We start from the raw sequence: 22,843 nt of genomic DNA, 5'->3' as shown, positions 1-22,843 counted from the left end.
TTTACAGGATTGAGAAACTTTTTTGAAAATGCGGATTGGAGAAAATTCAGAGAAACGAGAGATACAGAGGAAGTTGGATATCTTTCTAGACCTCTATAATTTGGGAGTGGGAAAATTTGTACCAAGAGTAAGAGGGAAAGAAAACAGGAAAAAGGAGTGGTTTAATAGAAGGTGTATGATAGCAAAAAAAGAGAGAGATAAGGCGTGGAACAATTTTAGAAAGAGAGGTAACAACAGAATAAAGGAAGAATATAAAAGAACAAGAAATGAATACACAAGAATACGTAGAGAAGAAGAAAGGAATTTTGAAAAAGGAATAATAGACAAATGCAAGGATGAGCCCAAACTGTTTTATAGATTTGTTAATCCCAAACTGAAACAAAAGGAAGGAATCACCAAACTGAAAGTAGAAGGAGAGGTCTTTAAGGATGCGGCAATGCAAGCAGAAATAATGAACAAATGTTTCCAGTCAGTTTTCACTAAAGAAAAGGAGCTTGTGGAAGGGGAGGGAGTGATTAGAAATGTTCCGGTGATAAAAGATATAAAAGTGGAGGTACAGGAAGTGTATAAATTACTGGAAACTCAAGATGTAAGGAAAGCCCCAGGACCTGATGGAATTTCTAATTGGGTACTGAAGGAATGCAGAGAACAACTGGCGGATAAAATTCACAGCTTAATTGTATGCTCACTGGAAGAGGGGAAAGTGCCACAAGAATGGAAGAGGGCAAATGTGGTACCAATTTACAAGGGAGGAAACAGGGAAGATTCCCTGAATTATAGACCAGTGTCTCTAACCAGCATGGTCGCAAAATTGTGTGAGAGAATCCTGAAAGACAGATGGATAAAATATCTGGAAGAGATGAATATTTTGGCTGAATGCCAGTTTGGATTCAGAAGTGGAAGGTCATGTGTTTCTAACTTGTTCAGCTTTTACTCAAGAGCAATTGACGTGGTACAGGAGAGAGATGGTTGAGTGAATTGTGTGTACTTAGACTTAGAGAAGGCCTTTGACAAGGTACCTCATAAGAGACTAATATGGAAACTAGAATATATAGGAGGACTGAAGGGGAAACTTCTGGAATGCATGAGAGACTTTTTGAGAGACAGACAAATGAGGACAGTAATAAAGGATAGGATGTCTGGATGGAGGGAAGTAACAAGGGGAGTCCCTCAAGGCTCGGTGTTGGCGCCAGTAATGTTCCTGATTTACGTAAATGATATGGTAGATGGAGTGAATAGTTATGCAAGTCTGTTTGCTGATGATGTAAAGATCTTGAGGAAGGTAGAGGTTGAGGAGGATTGTAAAATACTGCAGGAGGATCTGGATAGAATACACAATTGGAGCCGGAAGTGGGAAATGAAATTTAATGTAAAGAAATGTAAAATATTGGAAATGGGTTAAAGTACCAGGAGGCCATCACTGAATTATTTGTTGGGTAATGAATTAATCACAAAAAGGGGAGAAGAGAAAGATTTGGTAGTGCTGGTCCAAGATAGTTTGTCACCAGAAAAGCACATTAACAAGATAGTTGGAGAGACTTATAAACTCTTGACTAACATAAGAGTAGCATTTCATTATATGGATGAGGAGATGATGAAAAATTGATAGTGGCCATGATCTGCCCCAGGTTAGAATATGCAGCGGTAGTGTGGTTCCCACACAAAAAGAAAGATATAAACAAGATTGAGAGAATACAAAGAACAGCAACCAAGATGGTCCTCAGTCTGACAGACCTGTCATACAGAGAGAGGCTGGAAAAACTGGATTTGCCTTCCTTAGAGGAAAGGAGAAAGAGGGGAGACATGATTGCAGTGTTCAGGACCATGGTGGGAGTAGATAAAATTGACAGAGAAGATCTGTTTGTATGGGATAAGAGAGCAACAAGAGGGCACGGAATGAAATTGAAAAAGTCAAGCTGCTTGAAGGATATCAAGAAATATAGCTTTCCTTACAGAAGTATAGACTTATGGAATAGCCTGGACAAAGAGATCGTCCAGTCTAAAAACTTAAACAAGTTTAAAGCTAAATTTGACTTTTTGAGAAACAGCGACGGAAACACACGAGCATAGTACATTCTGTGTATATCACAATTAGGTATATTAGGTAAATACTTAAATATTTGGAACAACTTAGACAAAGAGGTGATGCATGAGAAAAACATTGATTTGTGTAAAGGTAGACTTGATAAATGTGGATATGGAGACAGGACAACATGAGCATTGCTCAATTCCTGTATACTACAAATAGGTAAATACACACACACACACACACACACACACACACACACACACACACACACACACACAGCGGACTTTGTGTTATTTGTTTGGCGGACACACTAATTTATACATTGTTATCCAAGAGCACCAGTTATTTTGCCATCAATTATTGTGTTCTCCCAATTAGCACTCTCAACTGTATTGGTGTGTGGCTTGTATCCTTTATATGCATTTTATTTAATGCCATTTCTTTAAACACTTAAGCATCATAAATTTAGTATACCTACAATGCATGCAGAAATGTGGCAGTAAGAGGTGATACATAGTGACAGTATTCCAGCATATCCATGTGAATCTGAACGATTTAACCATATGACTACGTGGAAGATAGTGAACACAATTTTATACACATTCTCCCCTTACCATTAGAGATCCAGAGGCAGTTTACAGATGTCATTGGTTTGGGATGCAAATACAAGTAATCTAATATGAAGCAATCCTCCTGGGATTGAATTCAGGACCATGTGATTAACATGAGTCCTACTGATCACAGTCATATGGTTGAATCCCAGGTCTGAATGTAGATCCATCACTGTAGAATAGTACAGTATTAACAAGCAGCTTAACTCATTTCCTATAGAAAGTTGTTAGTACTGTACATAATGATACAATTATAAATTATCTTACCTTCATGTGAGTGTGGAAATTTGAAGTCCGTTGAATGCTACCACTAACAAACTTGTCAGTGCTTGCATTTCCGTTTCACTTGAGTAGTTGGAGCTGCCATGAAAATAGTCCAGTATTGGTGGCCCCGTGATGATATGGAGATGTACTTGTTGGGGACTGGAATGGAGTGATGAGTCTCTACCAGATGTCTGCCTTATATGGTCAGCAGCATGTGCATGTCCAAACGTGTTGGGTGGTGCCATATATTTCAAGCTTGTTCTAACATATATAGGCTCTGTGTGTATTTGACTGATATATCATGGGAGATAAACAAGTACAAACATGTGAGGTGGTGCACTGCTAAGCTTTTAAAACATGTATGTAACTGGCTAATTTACTTGAAAGAAAACTGCTCCATGGAAAATACAAACAATCACAATAATCACATTATAATAACATTATAATTGATAATTGTCAGGAAAAATATGATTATGATTTGATTATGATTAATGCTGCAGCATACTTTTTTTATTATGATTTGATTATGATTACGCTGCTTGCCTAATTTTTTATTATGATTTGATTATGATTACACAATCAGAGCCCTGGATTATGATTTTTTTTATTTATAATTATATAATCATACCCATGCCTGTACAGAGCCATCAGAATGAAAAAGAGAGGGTAAGGATAATGAGATAAAGTTGTTAGAAAGGTTTTAGGCAAGGTGCCAGAAGGAGCGGAAGGAAGTCAAGTTGGAGAGTTCAGAGCATTTAATATGGGTGAATTTATTTTCAGCAGAGTGAAGAACAGACCTAGCATGATTCCGGGCAGAAACATTAAAAAGATGAGATTCAGAGATGGGTTGGCTCCAGCACCTTTTGTAGGCCTTATCCTTGTTGTTAACAGCATTAGAACAAGCATGATAAAACCAAGGTTTCTGTGCATTAGTCAAATGATATGAGAAAGGAATGTATGCTTCCATGCCTAAAAGAATAACCTCCATAATGCGCATGGCTCGCTGAGATGGTTCATGGCTTTGGAAGCAGTAATCATTCCAGGGAAATCAAAGAAGTACTGCCTGAGAGCCTTCCCATCAGCAGCTCCGAAGTGCCAAACTGATGTTTCTTTGGAGGGTCCACAGGTCTTACTGGAGTGATAGGATGGGTTAAGTTGATAAGGTTGTGGTCAGAGGAGCCCAACGGAGAGGAAAGATTAACAGTGTAAGCAGAAGCATTAGTTTTAAGGAAGAGGTAGGTATGTTTGAACTTCCTCCAAGGCAGTCAAGGATATGGGTAGGGTGCTGTACAAGGTGCTGTAGGTCATTAAGGATAGAAAAGATGTAGGTTTGCTCACCAGGTGAATCAGTTAAAGGAGAGGAGAGTGAAAGGTGTGGTGAACATTGAAGTATCCTATAATGGAGATTTCAGAGAAAGGAGAAATGAATAGGATGTGTTCAGTCGTAGAAGTAAGGTAATCCAATTAAATTTTTCATAGTCAGTAGAATTAGGGTATAAGTAAACAGCACAGATATATTTAGTCAGAGAATGACAGGAAATCCGAAGCCAGAGAGTAGAGAATTCAGAAGAATCAAGTTCGGGAATGCAAGAGCAAGATAAATCGTTGTGTACAGATACACAAGGGCCACCTTTGGCTTTGTAATGAGTAGAGAAAATAGGAGGATACAGAGAAGAGTTTGCTGTCAGTTGCCTCAGACAGCTGAGTCTCAATTAGGAAGAGAAGGTGAGGTTTAAAGGAGAAGAGATGGTGCTCAGCAGAGAGAAAGTTAGAGGAAAGGCTGCGAATGTTGCAGAAATGAAGAAGTGAGTCAGACAGTGGTTCCAGGCATGTAATGGGGTCGTTGCCGGGAGAGGGGCGAATGGTGGGGGCATTTGTGGTCCCCCTCCCGGGGACCCCAAGGCTTGATTATGTGACGTCATTTTGGTTGAATTATAATGGGAACTGTAGTGTGTAATGCGTGTGTACTTTGTTGTTAACAGTTAAATAAACTTGTATTGGAGAATGTGGTGGCTTGCTGTGTTACTGAAACACTGAAAAAGTTCAGCAAAAGGGGATGGTCAGGAGCTAGTCCTGAGGACTGATGAAACGGGAGCTCCGGCTCTCCCTGTCATTAGCATTTCATCCACCTTAGGAGCACCACCTTGCTCAACTGGTGCTATAGTCTACTCCCTGCAGGTCTCTTTGTCATATTTGTCATGATCTCTTCTTTCGTCTCAAATCGGGAACCCTTCAGTGGAGTTTTGAGCTTCGGTAATAATCGAAAGTAGCATGACGCCATGTCTGGTAAGCTTGCTGGACCTGTTGAATGTTGTTCTTGGCCAAAAATTCCTGAATCCGTTGAGAAGATTGGACATGTGCATTGTCATGGTGCAGCTTCCAACTTGCTGCTTTCCAAAGGTCTGGTTGAAAGTGGTTTGAAACCTCTGTGTGAGGGATCCTTTCAAATTTGCATGTTCTTGTTTTCTTCTTTATTGTGGTGTCCATAATATGGTGGAGCCCACACTGTATTTGGTAAGTCGTCATCGTCGTCCTCCTCCTCCTCTTCCTCCTCCTCCTCCTCCTCCTCCTCCTCCTCCTCCTCTTCTTCTTCTTCCTCCTCCTCCTCCTCCTCCTCCTCCTCCTCCTCCTCCTCCTCCTCCTCCTTCTCCTTCTCCTCTACTGCTGCTGCTGCTGCTCTGCATTCACCAGCAGCCATATTGTCAAGACATGCTCTGCAGCTTTCCTCACCATCCAGTGATTTACCAACCAGGTGGTGTATTTATCAGTGTAAAAGTGAATAGATCTGTGTATAGGAGTCTCAGACATATTTTCCCTGTGTTAAGTACTTTATAAAATAACTAGCATGCAAAAGTTTTTGAGTGTGTTGAAGGTGTAAATCATTCGCCATTCCAGTTGTCTTCTTTGTTACCTTGCCTTTGGTATTGTTTTCCTGCTTGTTGTTTTGATCTCGGTCATTTTATAGTGTATTTTTCCCACAGCTCAAGGTAAGTTAGAACAGTGCCATATCTAGTAGATTATCTTTTTATACTTGTCAGTGGTGTTAGTATATTGAAAGTGTATTCATCTAATAGAGCATTCTTTTGTTTGGACTGTGGTTTCTGACCATCAGGTGTTTACATTTGGTGCTGTAAGGTCTAAGTACAGTAATCCCTTTAAGACCCAGATGCCCAAGTCCCGCAAGTTTTGGGCTTGGGTCCAAAAATGACCCAAAAGCATCAAAATCTATGTATCTATCTATAGCCTGACGCCTTAATCCCGTACAGGGTGGCCACAGACAAAACGCCTCCAAGTTGCTCTGTCACCTACCATTTGACTACCCTCCCCCCAACTCCCCCCCCCCTCATATACCTCTCAACTCCATCCCTCCACCTCATCCTCGGTCTACCCCTCCCTCTCCCTCCCTCCACCTCACCTACATACACCCTCTTAGTCAGTCTTTCATTATCCATTATCTCCACATGTCCAAACCACCTCAGTTTATTTCTCCTAATCTTCTCAACCACATCCACATCCACCCCACAACTTTCTTTCACTTCTTCATTCGTCAACCTGTCCCTCCATGTCACTCCACATGCTCCTCCCAGGTAACTCATTTCCACTGCTCTCACTCTTGACATGTTCCCCTCTTGCAAGGTCCACACCTCGCTTCCATACATCAGGGTAGGGATCACAGTACTATCATGCAGTGACTTCTTAACTTCCATACTCACCTCCCTATTTCTCATCACTGCTTTTCAGTGAACCAACAACCTTCCTTCCCTGCTGTACCCTTTCACGCGCTTCATCCCCCAAAGTTCCATCCCTACTCATCACTTGAATGCACTCACATTCTCCATATCCTCACCATCCAACCTCACTGGACATTCTGTGACTTCATTCCTCTCAGACACCATAACTTTACTTTTGTTTACATTAACTTTCAGATTCCTCCTCCTACACACTGTCCCAAACTCATTCACCAAACCTTGCAACTCCCATTCATCTTCATTCAACAGTACTGTATCATCAGCAAACAGTAACACCAGAATATTCCAAATCTCACCTTCATTCATTAGAGCCACCCCCACATCCACTGCCCTACCTTGCACATCCTTTACAACCCCATCCATATATATATTAAACAGCTATGGAGACATCACACAACCTGTTTCAGTCCCACATTGAGATCAAAGAACTCACTCAGCTCACCATCCACTCGCACCGTAGCCCTAGCTCCTTCGTACATACTCTTCACAGCACTCAACAATTTCCTCTCCACCCCATATATTCTTAATACCTTCCACATACCTTGCATATCTATACTGTCATAAGCTTTCTCCAAGTCCATGAAGGCAGCTTACACTTTCTTTCCCTTCTCTAGATACTTCTCCACTAAACATCTTAGAACAAATATCTGATCTACACACCCTGTTCCCTTCCTAAATCCCACTTGTTCTTCTCCAACTAGCTCCTCTGCCATATGCCTAACCCTATCAATGAGTATTCTACCATATATTTTTCCAGTTACACTGGGAAGGCAAATACCCCTATGGTTACCACATACTTCTCTCTCCCCTTTTCCTTTGTATAAAGGAACAGTTATACCTGATTTCCAGTCCCCTGGAACCCTTCCCTCTTCCCAAGCCAGTCTACACAACTTCCATATCCACTCCACAACAGTCTCACCCCTATACCTCAGCATTTCACCACACACTCCATCAATTCCTGGGGCCTTTCCCAACTTGAATTTCTTCATTGCATCAACTTCTTCCGCCCTACTGATCTCTTCCTCCCTCCTCTCATCTTTTCTTCTCCCAGCCACTCCCCAACCACTTATACTCGCACTGCTCTCACTCTCTACATTCAACAAATCCTCAAAGTGCTCCTTCCATTTCCTCAATTTCTCTCTCTTCTCCACCAACAATCTCTTATTCCTATCTTTCACTCCCCTACTATATCCCCTTTCACACTGCCTTACTTTCTTTATTTCCTTCCAAAACAATTTCTTACTCTCCCTCCATTTCACACTCATATTCCTCCCAAACTCTTCATCCACTTTCTTCTTACTCTCCTTCACTAGTCTCTTCACCTCCCTTCTCCTGCTCACATATACTACTCTCTTCTCTCTCTCACCTTCTCCCCTACCTCTACTCGCTAACCATTCACTAATATTCCTTCTTCTTTTGTTCCACAACTCGTTTCACCTCATCATTCCACCGTGTTGTCCCTTGCACACCCCTGCATCTCCTCCTCACTCCACAAACCACCACACATGCTGTGCCTATCTCTTCCATGAATATCTTACATACGTCTTCCACCCCTTCCATCTGCTCTAGCTCATACCTTCCCAATCTTTCTTCCACTTTGCTCTTATACTCTGCCATTTTCCCACTATCTTGCAAATTCTCCACTCTTCTCACAGGAGCTGTTTCCTCCTGTCTTCCCCTTTGTCTCTTCAACCATTTTCTTTGCAGCTTTACCTTGGCCATCACTAAGTGATGGTCCGAGACTCCATTCCCCCACCCTCTCCACACTCTTGCATCCAACATTTGTCTTCTCATTCACTCATCCACTCACACGTAGTCTGTCATTGCCTTTCATTCAACAAGTTCACCATCCATCCTTCTCATTACTCTCCATGTATACCAGTGGATCATCTTATGCCGAAAGTAGGTGTTGGCTATTGCCAACCCCTTACAAGCCCAGATGTCCACCAAATACCTACCATTCCCATCTACTTCAGCTGGCACACCCCACTGACGGACCACTCCATCCACTTGTCCATTCCCAACTTTGCCATTCATGTCTCCAATCAAAAGCACTCTCTCGCTCCTCTCGAATTTGTGCATACATGCTTCTACTCTCGCCCAGAACTCATCTTTCACTCTTGCCACTCAGTCCTCTGTCGGAGCATATACACATACAATCGCCCATGCTTGTATACCTACTTTCATCCTCACCGAAACAATCCTTGCACCCACTGTTCCATACTCTCATATTCTCCTTCCACTTCTTGCTTATCATCAGACATACTCCCTCTCTTGCCCTTTCATTCTCATTAACTCCCGCACAAATACCTAAACCATATTCCCATTCTCTCACCCTTTCACCTTACCACTTAGTTTCAGTCAATCCACATATATCCACTCTTGCATCCTCAAGCACCTGAACAATCTCTCTCTCTCTCTCACTTCATCATTCACTCCTCTCACATTCCATGTCCCTGCCCTCAGATGGTAAAAAAAAAAAAAAAAAAAAATAGCCCTACTCTAAATTTGCCGCGTGGTGACAAACAGCTGTGTTTTGGTGCATAGTTCTGGTAACATCTGCAAGAGCACCCCTGCATCCTCCGCACTTCCCTCCTACATATTGTTGTGACGGCATGCTTCTCGTCATGGCTGCCCACATGCTCGCTTTTATGGTGGACAGTGAATAAACTTCAATACCTTGCCACCAGACCACGTGAGAATTTACAAAATTGTGCAGTGTTAAAAAATCAGAATTCAGAGTGCAAAGAATTAAGTGCAGAGTGCACTGGCATGTTGCAATTGGAGTGGTGCAAGTAAGAACAGAATGTGCCATGTTAAACTATCATAATTCGCAGTGCAAAAAATTAAGTGCAGCACAACGCTGCATTACTGTACGTGCTTCAAGGGCACCTTCACCACTGTCAGAGCCATAGAGGAGGCGGGTTAATCTTCACGACAGTCACGGACGTGTCATAAGTACCCTATACACTGCTAAATATTTTCCATACTCACTTCTAATTTCTCACTCTTTGGTTCCTTTTGATTTATTTTATGGTTTCTGTCCCATATTTATGTGAATAGGGTCTTAAATAGGTGCTGTGCATGTCCAGTAGGGAGTTATTTAGGTGGCTTTCAAAGTTAGGTTGGGTTGGGGTCTATAAGTACCTGTCCAGGGGCATTTTTCCCAAGTCCTGGGCAAACCCACTTCCCGGACGTGCCCCTGGCTCTATTACGTCGGATCTTGGAGGGATTACTTTACTGTATGATTGGTTGCTTGCTGTTTTGGTGGAATTGATTACCATTGTCTTGTGTATAAAAATACAATTGTGTGTTAACTGTGTGTATGTTGTTTCACCAGTAAAATAGTTGATACACCTTATAAACAATTATTTGCTGAGTGTAGCAACATTTTATTTTGATTTTTCCTGTCATTCTATTATTCTTTTCAGTGAATAAGTTTATGGCATATTTCTACATTTCATGGTAAATTAGATAATATCACAGTAAGTGGTTTTTCAAATCTTTTTTCACTGGTAAAGGAAGGTAATAGAGTAATCTTTCCAATATCCAATGTAATAGAGCCAAAGGCATGTCCGGGGATTGGTTTTGTCCGGATATTAGGCCCCTGTCTCCTGGACTGGTACCTCTTGGCCCTAACCCAGCCTAACTTTGATAGCTATGTAAAGAGCTCCCTACTGGACATGCATAGCATCTATTTAAGACCCTATTCACACCAATAATGGACATAAAGCATTAAATAAGTGAAATGGAACTAGAGAATGAGGAATTGGAAGTGAGTCTGGAAAATATTTAGCAGTGTACAAGGTACTTACAGTATGTCTGTGGCTGCCTTCTCTAAGGCTCTGGCAGTGGTGAAAATGTTCTTGAAGCACATACGGTAATCCAGTGTTGTGCTGCACTTAATTCTTTGCACTGTGAATTATACTTGTTTAACACTGCACATTCTGTTCTTAATTGTGCCAAGCCAGTTTCAACCGCCAGTTTGCACTCCACACTTAATACTTTGCCCTCTAAATTCTAATTTCTTAAAACTGTAAATTCCCATTGGTCTAGTGGCGAGGTATTGCAGTTTATTCACTGTTTATTCACAAAAACGAGCATGTGTGGCATCCATTGCGATGAGCATCTAACCACGATGGTAGTTAGCAGACATGGGGTAATAGTAATATGCAATAGTAATAATAATAGACTAGTATAGGGTTTTCAAAATAATAGTAATAGATTGCAAGTTCCTTACTGTAATAATAATTGTAATAGTAATAGAAGGCAAAGTAATAGATAATTGTATATTACTTTCCCATTACTGACACTTCTTTAATACCTTTTACCATAATCAATAAAAACAGCCTTCTCACCTTGGTTACCTGTTGGCTGCTCTCCAAGCTGCAGGTACATCACAGGAGACCGTGCAGAATGGAGAGTGGTCAACAGGCCATCAGGTGATCTAGACACACTTGTGCATTTAGTGGAACAGCCTCCCATCGATAATGAAAATAAAAACCATTTTCAATTTAATTAATACTTTTATCATAAATAATATATTAATAGTAATAGTAATACTAATAATGACCAAGTAATAGTAATAGATGACTACTACAGTAATTATAATATAATAGAGAGCAATTGAAATTAATAGTAATAGTAATAGAAACCCAGTAATAGACCTCATGTCTTGTAGTTAGGTGGTAACTGGGGAGGGGGGAGGAACAGCAGGGGGCTGGCGGCCGTTTGTAAACCCAGCTGTTCGGCGCCGTGCGCCAATTTCAAATTATGAGTGGGATTTTTTTTTTTTTTTTTTTTTTTTTTTTTTTTTTTTTTTGAGGGGGGAGGGGGATTTTTTTTTTCATTTTTTGGCTATTTTGGGGTTCTGAAGGCCCAGGCCCAGAATGTCCGGGAATTGGACGTCTGGTTATTACAGGGATTACTGTATATGGAGAGTGTATCTCCCTAGTGAGTCAGTATTTCATCTACAGTATAGGGTAAATTATACATTTATAATAATATTCTTATCCAGTTGTATTTTTTTCTTTTCTTTTCATGGTATTATAGAAATATTAACTCCCACAATGCCGTCCATGTTGAAAACCTGCCAGGAGTGTACTGGTTATTTTGCTCGTCAATATTTTTCGGATTACTTTTCATTGCCAACGGTCATACCACGTTGAGTACACCGCTTCCCGTCCGATCAGCGAAGTTAAGCAATGTTGGGTCTGGTTAGTACTTGGATGGGTGACTGCCTGGGAACACCAGATGCTGGTGGCATAACTCCCTACGTGTCAAGTGGGGTTGGTGGAGGATTAGTGCCCCTCCCTGTAAAACAATTAACTCTAAGCCCTTGGCCACCCCATTTGGGATGCATGGCATCTGGCAATGAATGAATGAATGAAAAACTTTTCATTTCCTGTGTGCAAACTATGCATCATGAGGAAAGACCTTGAAGAAGGCTTAGCTGAATTGCGGAGAAATTACAGGGAACTCAAGGCAGAGTTTGAGACACTGAAAGAGTTTGTAGTAGCACATGTGACAATATTCAGGAAGGAAGATGCATGTTAACCGAGCCCATACCAGCCCCTGCCCATCAGACAGTCAGAAACTATAGTGCACCTTCCTCCCCCAGAGATTCCATACTTCCCTCGCCAAGTGGAGACCCCTTTACTAGAGTAAGAAATGGCACAAAACCAGTAAAAGGTACAAGTAAGCACCTCCCCATAACTACGCACAGTGGCTACCAGATCCTTGCTGGAGCAGCTGACGAGACTGAAGAAACAAGGATTATTGGGAACTCCATTGTACGCGGTCAGCTGGAGAAATTTTGTGGACGCGTTCCCAGCAGCAGAAAGAGGTACTGTTTTCCAGGAGGTGGACTGTGTGATATTACAGGAGCCTGCTATGAGGTAACAAAAGACGCAAATGATAAAACTCTGTACGCCATTCATGTCGGTAGAAATGATTTGAAGCACAACAGATCGGTGGAATTGCTAGCAAAGTATCTTGAGACGATCAAGTAATTTAAAACAAAGTCCACAAATATAATAATATCCAGCATACTCCCAAGGGTCAGTGCAGAAAATAGCTTCTACAACAAGGCCTTCAGCACAGGCAACCGTCTAAAATCTCTCTGCATGCAAGAAGGAGTCAACTATGTCAATCTGTGGGAGCCAGTTCTACGATCAATATATTCTTTCCCAGAAAGATGGTCTCCATTTGAACTCAATAGGAGTGGCACGGTTAGGTAGGCTTTTACTTGAAAAAGTTGCACTCTTCAAATAAAAAAACGCAGAGCATCTGGGAGCAGCAGCCTCAACGTAAATACCCATCAAGTCAGTTCATCAACTATTTGGGACAGAATTAGAGTCTGCTATGTTAACACACATAGTCTGTGGAACGAATATGAGGATTTAGAATCTCTTATTTACCTAGAAAAATTATGACATCATTGGCATCACAGAGTCATGGGTGACTTTAGCAGAATACTCTTTAACAGGGTACAGTATTTTCAGCTGTGAGCGACCACACTGTGCTGGTGGCGGTGTTTTACCATACTTAAAAACTAGTCTCCACCCCCTTGTGCTATCCAAACTCAGTAGTACCAACAGAGATGCCAGTTATGTTCAGCTGAATATTAAATTGCATAAAATGAATGTATGTCTCGTCTGTCGTCCTCTGGCACAGTCAGCTGACACAGATGAGAAACTTTATGATCAAATTGCAGAAATTTGTTGTCAAGAGCATAGCGTAATTTTTTGTGACTTCAGTCTACCAGTAACAAAGTGGGGTGAGCTGCTAACTGCTCACTTAGGACATGAGCTTTACGCGAATCTTCAAGAAAGCATCCTTTACCAATACACAGAATATCCAGCTAGAGGAAACAATATCCTAGACATCATCCTAACTACAAATGATAACCTAATTAACAAAGTTGAAATCGGACCTGAGTTTAGCTCCAGCGATCATCGAATTATTCCATTTAATATTACTACTGAAAAAGTTAAAGAAACAGAGCAAAGAAAAGGTTACAGACTATTGGAGAACAGACTTCACCAGACTCAGAGCGCTGCTTACATCCACGGATTGGAATCAAGCAGCTGAAACTGACGACATAAACTAGATATGGGAAATATTCACCAAAAAAATTTATGAAGCGGTGAAGTCATGTGTACCACTATTTGACAGGCGTCCAGCTGGTAATAGTAAACTGAAGTGATGGTCCAGTGAAACTGTAGCCTAATGGCCAAAAAACATGCCTACCATGAATATAAAACTACACAAAATAATGATGATAAATTAGTGTACGATAATCTACGCCGCGCATCAAAACGACTTAAAAAACTAAGCAAGAGAGAGCACCGGAGATCCACTTTGCTAATACATGCAAATCAAATCCTAAAGAATTTTACGGTTATATTAGAAAGAAAATGGTTATGACTACATCAATAGGCCCTCTGGAAACAAACAGTGGCAAACATACAGAAAATGAGGTTGAAATGGTGAACATTCTTAATGATTACTTTGCATCTGTTTTTACAGTAGAAAATACCACAAGAAGCCTACCCATAAACCAAGCAAACAGCACCATTCTCTGCAACTACACTATCCACAATAGCAGTATCCTTTCAGCCATAAATACAGTAATACAAACATAAACAAATCCCCTGACCTTGATAAAATATTACCAAGAATTCTCGAAGAAGCAAAAAATGAGTTATTGCTGCCACTCACTGTCTTATTCAATAAATCGTTAAATACTGGGAAAGTCCTGTGCAAATGAAAACTAACAAATGTAAAACCAATTTTCAAAAGAGGAAATAAGTCGCACCCAGGAAATTATAGACCAATCAGCCTAACATAGTAGTGTGCAAATTAATTGAAACAATAAAATAGTTAATTATTTAGAAGAAAACAATATAATTAGAGACTCGCAGCATGGATGCAGACATCAACGTTCATACATAACCAACTTATTGGACTTCTTCCATGATGTTTACAAATCACATGATGACTCAAAAGCATTAGATATCATTTACCTCGAGTTTCAAAAAACATTTGACACTGTCCCCCACAAGTGCCTTGTAAGCAAAATAGAAGCCCATGGAATAAAAGGAAATATGCAGAAATGGTTACAAGACTGGCTTTCAAACTGAAAACAGTGAGTTGTAATAAATGGAAAGGAATCCAAATGCCGTAATATGATAAGTGGCGTTCCCCAGGACTCAGTACTTGGACGGATACTTTTTATTATCTACATAAATGACGTAGATGAGGGTCTAAATTGTAAAATATTCAGATTTGCTGACGATGCTAAAATAACCATTAAAGTAACTGCAGTGTTACAGTGGCAGCAGTTACAAAGTAACCTTAATACATTGGCAAACTGGGCAGAAAAATGGCAAATGAAATTTAACATAGAAAAATCCAAAATATTTCATATTGGAAAGAACAACATCCATGTGAATTACAAAATGAACAATATCCATTTATCAAGACAGACAATGAAAATGTTCCTGGTGTGATAATATCAGATGACCTAAAACCGAGTAAGCAGTGCACCGAGGCAGTTAAAATTGCAAGTAAGTTGGTTGGTTTAATTGGAAGAACTTTCGAGTTTAAATAGGAAAAAGTCAGACTTGCCTTTTACAGCTTGCTAGTGCTCCCATCTTGAGTATTGTGTATACAGCAGTTCTGGTCTCTGTACCACAGAAAGGACTTAGAAAAATTGGAGAAAATACAGCGAAGAATCACAAAAATGATACCACAACTGAGAAGCACCTTGAAGAACTTAAATTATTCAGTCTGACGAAATGCAAGTTAAGAGGTGACCTTGTTGAAGTTTTTAAAATCATGAAGGGATCTGACAACTTAGACATGAATAAGTATTTTGAAATACTGTAGACCGGTCGAGTCAAACCAGGAGTAATGGCTGCAGATTATGGAAAAGTGTTTCCAGTCCCATGAAGCAAAATACTTCTCCTTCAGCAGGGTTGTAATTGTCTGGAACAGATTACCCTCAGATACTGTGAACAGTATGTCCGTAAAGAAATGTAAAAACAAAATAGATAAATATTTGCATGAGAATCCTCAGGTTGCTCTGTTTCTGTCCGAATAACTTACTTTTATCAGCTGCACACAAGTTCAGTCCACTCCTGTCTTCAAGACACACCGTAAACTTAGCGTACCTATACATACCGTTGCTTCATGTTATTATATATTTATCCATTTATTAACGCGGGGCGTCCCGTCAACGTATGGGCACGTCGCAACGTTTTGTCACAGCTAGTCCCATGCAATTGCAAGATTCATAATTTGCACAATTTTCAATTTTTGCGCAATTTTTGGTACGTATACACAGGACACCTTCCTCTACAAGATGCCAGGCAGGGACAATGCCTTACCCTGCATGCCCCCCCCCCCTGCACACGCCATTGTCTCGGAATTCACCTGTTCTCAGAGACCTGGCCAATAAAGACATTCAGGGCCAGAGTGATTCCCCAATCGATGACAGTGTGGAGGACAAAGTTTACGAAGCATTAGAGGAAGAAACAGTCAGAAATGATGATCAGGTAATGTCGCCAAAAAAGGTCAGGTATGTTAATGTGTTAGTGAGTGAAACAATGAACTTATTACCTATATTACTATGTGAAAACCAATATACTCTCGTACTACATATAAATTCATACCAAATAAATAAATAAATACAGTTTATGAGTGGTGTGGAATAGTTACGCTCCCATAGAACTCATTTTCTTTGGAGCCCGCCTGATAGAAAACTCAGTAAAGTAAGGAGTACTGCTAGCTGTATCGAGTATTTTAAACCTCAAGTGAGCGATTTCTCTATGAATTTTCGATGTTTCTTACCAAAAGTGGAGGTTTGAGGCCCCCCCCCCCAAAAAAAAAAAAAAAAAAAAAAAAAAAAAAAAAATGGTCGGGATTGGGGGGAGTCAGTGGTGGATAATCGGTCGGGACATGACGGGTTAAATGCAAATACAGTACAGTGAGTCCTTGAAATACGAAAACTCGAAGTACAAATTTCCGATGGTACAAAAGCGATAAATGTAGGACAAATTCCACGATACGAAAGTATCTGTCTCGATGGTACAAAAAAAAAGATACGAGAGGAAATACAAAAAATTCAAAATGGGCGCGCTGCACAGCGCCACACTCGCTTCCGGCGAGAAAACGAACTAAACCCTCTCTGGTAAACACATTTTCACATGCTTCCCAGTCGAGTCACGTCCGTCCTCTCCTCCTCTCCTCTCAGCTTCTCTGTACATTACGCTGTTTTTCGCTGTTCTTCATCTTTTCGTATTTTCACCATGCCTCCCCAGCACCCTGCATCATCTCCAGCATCCGGGGAACCAGATGCAAAGAAGAAACAGCGTCGTACTCTCACTCTTGAGAGGAAATTGGAAATACAGTAGTTAGATAGATTTATTTACTGGTAAATGTACAATGAAAGACACGACTATCTTCCCAGTTCAGTCTGAAGAAAATTTACACCAGGCGAAATACAATGAAAACCCAGTTTCTACTAGTACGTGTTTCAGATGGTTCGATTTTTCCACGCTATACTTGTCAGACTTTGGAAGATACTTGTGTCTTTCATTGTACACTTGAAGCAGCAGAAAGACCTTACCAATTCAATGCATAATCCTCTAGCTTGTTTTTGTAATTTTCTGACAACTTTTAGTTTGGCAAATTACTTTTTCTTGCTGAAAAATTTCCTCTCCGTTATGATCATCACTTTCCCCTACGATCATTTCCAGCCCAGTAAAAGAAACTCATTGTGCTCAAAGGTGGATATCATTTCCCAATTTCCCAACTGGAGGTTAGGTTGAAATTATTAGGTACAGATAAGCTCGGTTAGGCCAGGTTTAGTTAAACACTTAGGGAAGAACAGTCCTTTCCGCCTTTTTGTTAACGAAATAAACAAGAGTTGTCGCACCAGAACAGCTAAAAATGACGGGGAAACAGATTTAATAAGAAACGTTTACTGTATTTACCAACCCAGAAATAATCTGAAAAATATAACAGACTATCAGGAAGAACTGATTTGGTAAGGTGCTTTTACTGCATAAAGTAAAACGTATGTTTAGCCCCCTCAGTGGGTGTGGGTTCAGATATTTGCATGCTCACGTGGTCAGCCTTGGGACCATTTTTTCAAAGTTCTAAAATCAATTTCTTTTTCTTACATATGTGAAAAGACTCATCTGACCCACCTGGCTTTTTTTTTTTCTCTCCCCCCCCCCCTCCAAACCCATCCTGCAATTTGCTATGATTCGTGTAAGAATGAATAAAATTAGGATGCATGTTGCATCAGCATGTATACATTGGCCGAAAACATCTGGGACGTAGTGAACTGTGAATGCCAGACTGCTTGAGGTGGTAGAGTAGGGTCGTGTAAACACACCAGTGACCCTCATTCCCTTCCCATAATTGCTCAGTTTTTTTTAGCTCACCCTAACTCAACGTCACTGACACCAGTACAGTAAGGCGTTGTTCAGGGCCAGCAGCTATGAAAGTGATAATGGAATACATTATTGTCTGTATCAGTCCTCTCTCTTTCACTCATACACATAAGAACAAACAAAAAAATGAGCAGTAAATGCACACTAACTCTATGGAGCAGAAATAACTGTGCTTAGTCGGTCCGAAATATATTGGGAAGAGTGATACTGAACGAAGAATGTGGAACTGAATGCTAACCTACGAGAACATGTGGGACGAAAGAGTAACTTTTTTCTGATTAGCAAACATTTTTGTTCTGTTTCATCTCTTAAAATTGTAAAACCCATAATCTTTCATGTAAGCATACAGCCTAAAGACCATACCAATTCAGTTCATGTTCCTCTAGTTTGCCTTCTATATTTTTCTAACTGTTTTGAGGGTGGTAAATTATGTTCTCTTGCTGAAAGAAACTTACTCAAAAATAGGGCGCATGTATCATAAGCATGTAAACATCGGCGTGGAGTGAAGAGAACGCCTGACTGATGGGATGGTAAAGTCATGTACACACCAGTGACTTTCGTTCCCTTCCCGTAATTGCTCGCAGTTTTTTATAATGCCCTAACTCAACGTCATTCACACTGAAACAGTGAAGTGTTGTTCAAGGCCGGCAACTATGAAGGAGTTAATGGAATACTGTATGAAAAATTCAAAATGGGCGCGGTGCATAGCGCCGCACTCGCTTGTCTAGAGAAAACGAACTAACCCCTCTCTGGTAAACAAATTTTGGGGCTCTTCTCAGTTGAGTCCACGCCCCTTCTCTCCCCACAGCCTCGCTGTATGTGAGGATATTTTCACAGCCCTTCACCTTTTCGTATTGTTTCGCCATGCCTCCAAAGTGCCCTGCATCATCTCCAACATTGGAGGAGCCCGCTGCAAAGAAGCAGCAGCACTGTACTCTAATTCTGAAAAGGAAATTGGAAATTATAAGACCCCATGAGGAGGGGCAGGGAGTCTCGAAGATTGGGCGTGCTTTAGGCCTTGCTGTTTCCACCATTGGAACTGTGACGAAGAAAAAGGAGATGTACAAGAATACAGTGCTCGTCAGAAGTATCGAGCACCTATGGCAGGGCGTGCAATACTTTTGACGAAAAAAGAATCACCCGTTTTTGGTACTAAAAATTGAGCCAGATGTTTGGGCCGCTAACATGACATCACGGCAGCTTAAGGCCTTACTCCGCGCTGGTTGGCTCCCACCTCAGTTGCCTATGGGCTGCGTGAGAGAGAGGAACTCCACCACACCTCCCTCTCTTCTTGCACCATTTTTTACCTAGTGTCCTGCAGTGTTTTGGCTTTCGCCACTTTGTTATGGCCCCTACCCGTGAACTTTCGAGTGTAATCATATCACAGATCATTGCTCTAAAGGAGGCAGGCCACCCCACGAAGGAAATTAGTGAATTGGTTGGTGTGGCTTGATCAACAGTGCGTAGGTGGTGCGCCCGTTTTCGAGTGGAAAATAGTGGTGACGTTCCAACAAAGAAACCGTAGTCTGGTAGGCCAAGGTAAACTTCCCCGAGGTCTGTCAATGTTTTAAAATGTGCAGTGGAGTCTAATCCTCATGTGAGTGCAAGGAAAATTAAGGAGAGCAACCTGGAAGTGTTCGGTGAGGTTTCTGTGCGCACGGTGTCTCGAAGAGTCCATGAACTTGGTTACACAAGTCACAGGCCAGTGAGAAAGCCTCTTCTTACACGTTACCAGCGACTTCGTAGGCTTGCCTTTGCTAACAAGTACCTTAACTGGGGTGAGGGCCAATGGCTGTCAGTGTTGTGGTCTGATAAGGCAACGTTTAGTGTTACCTGTAATCGAGGAGCGCGTGTGTACCTACACAAAGGTAGTGACCCGCTTGACCCCCGTTACGTGGAGAGCACAGTTAAACACCCTGATTCACTTATGGTATGGAGTTGTTTCTCTGGGAAAGGTTTGGGGAAGCTTGTTGTGCTTCCCAAGAACTGCAGAGTGAATCAGGACGTTTATCTGGAGCTTCTTTGTGACCATTTACCTGAGTCCTTTGAGCTCACAGGTGCACGAGTGTATCAGCAGGACAGTGCACCTGCTCATAAAGCCAAATCGGTCACCAATTGGCTTCGTGACTGCGAGGTATCATTCATGTAAGACTGGCCAGGCAATAGCCCAGACCTCAACCCAATAGAAAAACTCTGGTACCTCGTAAAGAAGAATCTCCAAGGGAAGGACATGAGCTCTCTGCCAAAGCTGGAAGCAGCCATTCGTGACTTCTGGGAAAAAATGCCACTCCAGCACCTCAGGAACCTCGCCCTTTCACTTCCACGACGTCTCGGGTCCGTGAAGAAGCATAAAGGATACCCTACCAAGCATTAAAGGTACATAAAATGCATTATTTATATGTTTTTTCAGTGTTGAAAGGTTTGTTTCATAGAAGTGATGCAGGGCGCTCGATACTTCTGACGAGCACTGTATGGCCAGCTCCTTCTCTACACTTGTATACAGGTCTTGCTTACTTACTTCTTAATAGTGGGGGTGAAGTTTAGGTGGGGGTCCAAGGGGGACCTGGGATGCATCCCCCCATTAAATGTATATTTCAATGGGGAAAATTATTCCGATATACGAAATTTCGAATTACGAAAGTTTTTTTGGGTCCCTATCCCTTTCGTATATCAAGGACTCTTACAGTAGTATAAGCACTGACTAGGATCTGCACAGATAGCCCTGAGTTAATGGTCACTACTTACACTTTTGACCTGTGATGGGCTGTGGATCACTGAGGGTCGCTATTAGTTAAATGACCACCATCAGGATTTTTTTAATGTACCAGGGGTCACTGCTTCAGGAGGTAACTTGTGTACTTATCCCGCATGGGAAAGTTCCTTGTCACAGTGGAGTGAACTGAGCTGTGGCCTGATTGACTGCTGCTTACCTTAAAAGTGCCAGGCAAGGCTGCCACACCACCCCTGAACATCCACACTGTGCACTGTGCAATTTCCACGCTGTCTTCAGACGCCCCATTAACTCACTGTACTCATACATAATGTCATGCCTTACATATTTATTTATTTGATTATCCATTTTAACTGTATAACTTTCTCTTACACATAGCTTATAGTTAGAGTATTATAGTATGTAGATTTCCATTTCAGTCTTTCTTATGAAATTTCCATGTCAGTTTTTCCATCCATGCTCCCTTGTGATCTTTCTCACTTTTTTCCAGGAGGGTTTGGAGGTTGGGGGAGCCATCTTGCTTTACTATCCTTATCCTTCAGCATGTAGAATTAAATCTTGTAGTCATAGTCTACTCTGTAACAAGCAGCCTCGAAAGGACCATAAGGTTTGTTGCTGTCTCCTCCTCCTCCTCCTCCTCCTCCTCCTCCTCCTCCTCCTCCTCCTCCTCCTCCTCCTCCTCCTTCTTCTTCTTCTTCTTCTTCTTCTTTTTCTTCTTCTTGCTGTCGTTGTCATGATGATGATGATGATGATCTGGTGCCACCTTCTCTTCATATCTTTACCAATTTACTTCACCCACTTGGAGAAATACCCCAGACATCCTTTTCATTCATTAAATTTAGGCCTTTTAAGGGCTTTATATAGCCAGAGGTCAATCCAGGTGCACAAACACGTATTTAGTGATAGGCTTTTCATCTCAATAATTCTCCTCCTCTTACTGGCTCCCTTCAGCCTCTGTCTCTTTGCTGCTCTGTTGCATCTTTATCTCTTCTATTGCTGCTTCAGTGGTCGCCACTCCTCTGAACTGTGCTTGCAACCCTACACCACTACTGCGGGCGTGTAGCACCTGTCTAGCAACAATCTCTCATCCCTTTTCTATCCTCCTCTATAATGCCAGAGTTATCCATTACTCCAGCCTTTCATATATGCAACAGGTCAACTCTGGAACTCTTTCCCTCTGTCTGTATTTGCCACTGCCTGTGATCTTCAGTCATTCAAATGCAGTGTGTCCAGACATCTCAAAGTGAACGTATCTTGAATTTGGCCGTCTGTTATCTTGTTTTTGTTTTTTCTTGAAAGGAACAATTTGCAGGCTCATGGCCTTTGGTTCCTTCTTCCTTGCATTAAAAAAAAAAAAAAAAAAAAAAAAAAAAACCAGTTGCTGTCTTTTGTGATGAAGGATGTATTATAACTGTGTTGAGACAGTCATGCATTCCCATGGGAATGTGACAGTCTTTTAACACTCTTCTATTGTTTTGTATTCCCCTATCTTTTTAATTTACTCCTACCTTGCGTATTATTTTTTTGGGGAAGGGAAAAAATTAGTATACAGTTTATCTTTACATTTTGGTACTGAAACCAGGCAAGTGCAAATTTTGTTTAGAACTACCATTAGTTCATTACCTCGAAGTACAGCACTGTACTGTTTATTCATATAGCACAGCTTTCTCTCATTATACCCAGCATTCAGAGCACAGCAGTAGGTTATACTGTATAAAGGGGCGGATCAGCCAAAATGATTGCCAGAAGGGATTGTTCTATCTATTTATTGCCAGGTGCCTCAACCCCGTTCGGGGTTGCCACAAACAAATCACCTCCACGTCGCCCTGTCCCCCACCATTTCACTGCCCCGCTCCCAACTCACACCCCCCTCTCTCATATACCTCTCCACCCCATCCCTCCATCTCATCCTCGGCCTCCCCCTCCCTCTTCCCCCCTCCACCTCACTCACATACACTCTCTTCGTCAGTCTTTCACCCTCCATCCTCTCCACA

The 22,843-nt window shown here is 41.4% G+C and overlaps 1 protein-coding gene and 1 non-coding gene across 2 annotated transcripts in view; both read left to right on the top strand.

The window, feature by feature from the left end:
• Nucleotides 1-22,843, top strand: part of LOC145401028 (nucleolar protein 10-like) — a 259,963-nt gene that overhangs the window by 63,038 nt on the left and 174,082 nt on the right. The window lies entirely within an intron of this gene.
• Nucleotides 11,800-11,918, top strand: LOC145403319 (5S ribosomal RNA). The gene has a single exon (XR_013897976.1). It is a non-coding gene; the product is annotated as a 5S ribosomal RNA (ribosomal RNA).

Source organism: Coenobita brevimanus, chromosome 6 (assembly GCF_032717465.1).
Source record: "Coenobita brevimanus isolate Jiangsu-jjx chromosome 6, ASM3271746v2, whole genome shotgun sequence".
Classification (NCBI taxonomy): domain Eukaryota; kingdom Metazoa; phylum Arthropoda; class Malacostraca; order Decapoda; family Coenobitidae; genus Coenobita; species Coenobita brevimanus.
The sequence above is the reverse complement of the archived record's forward strand: the minus strand, read 5'-3'. Positions and strand labels throughout refer to the sequence as shown.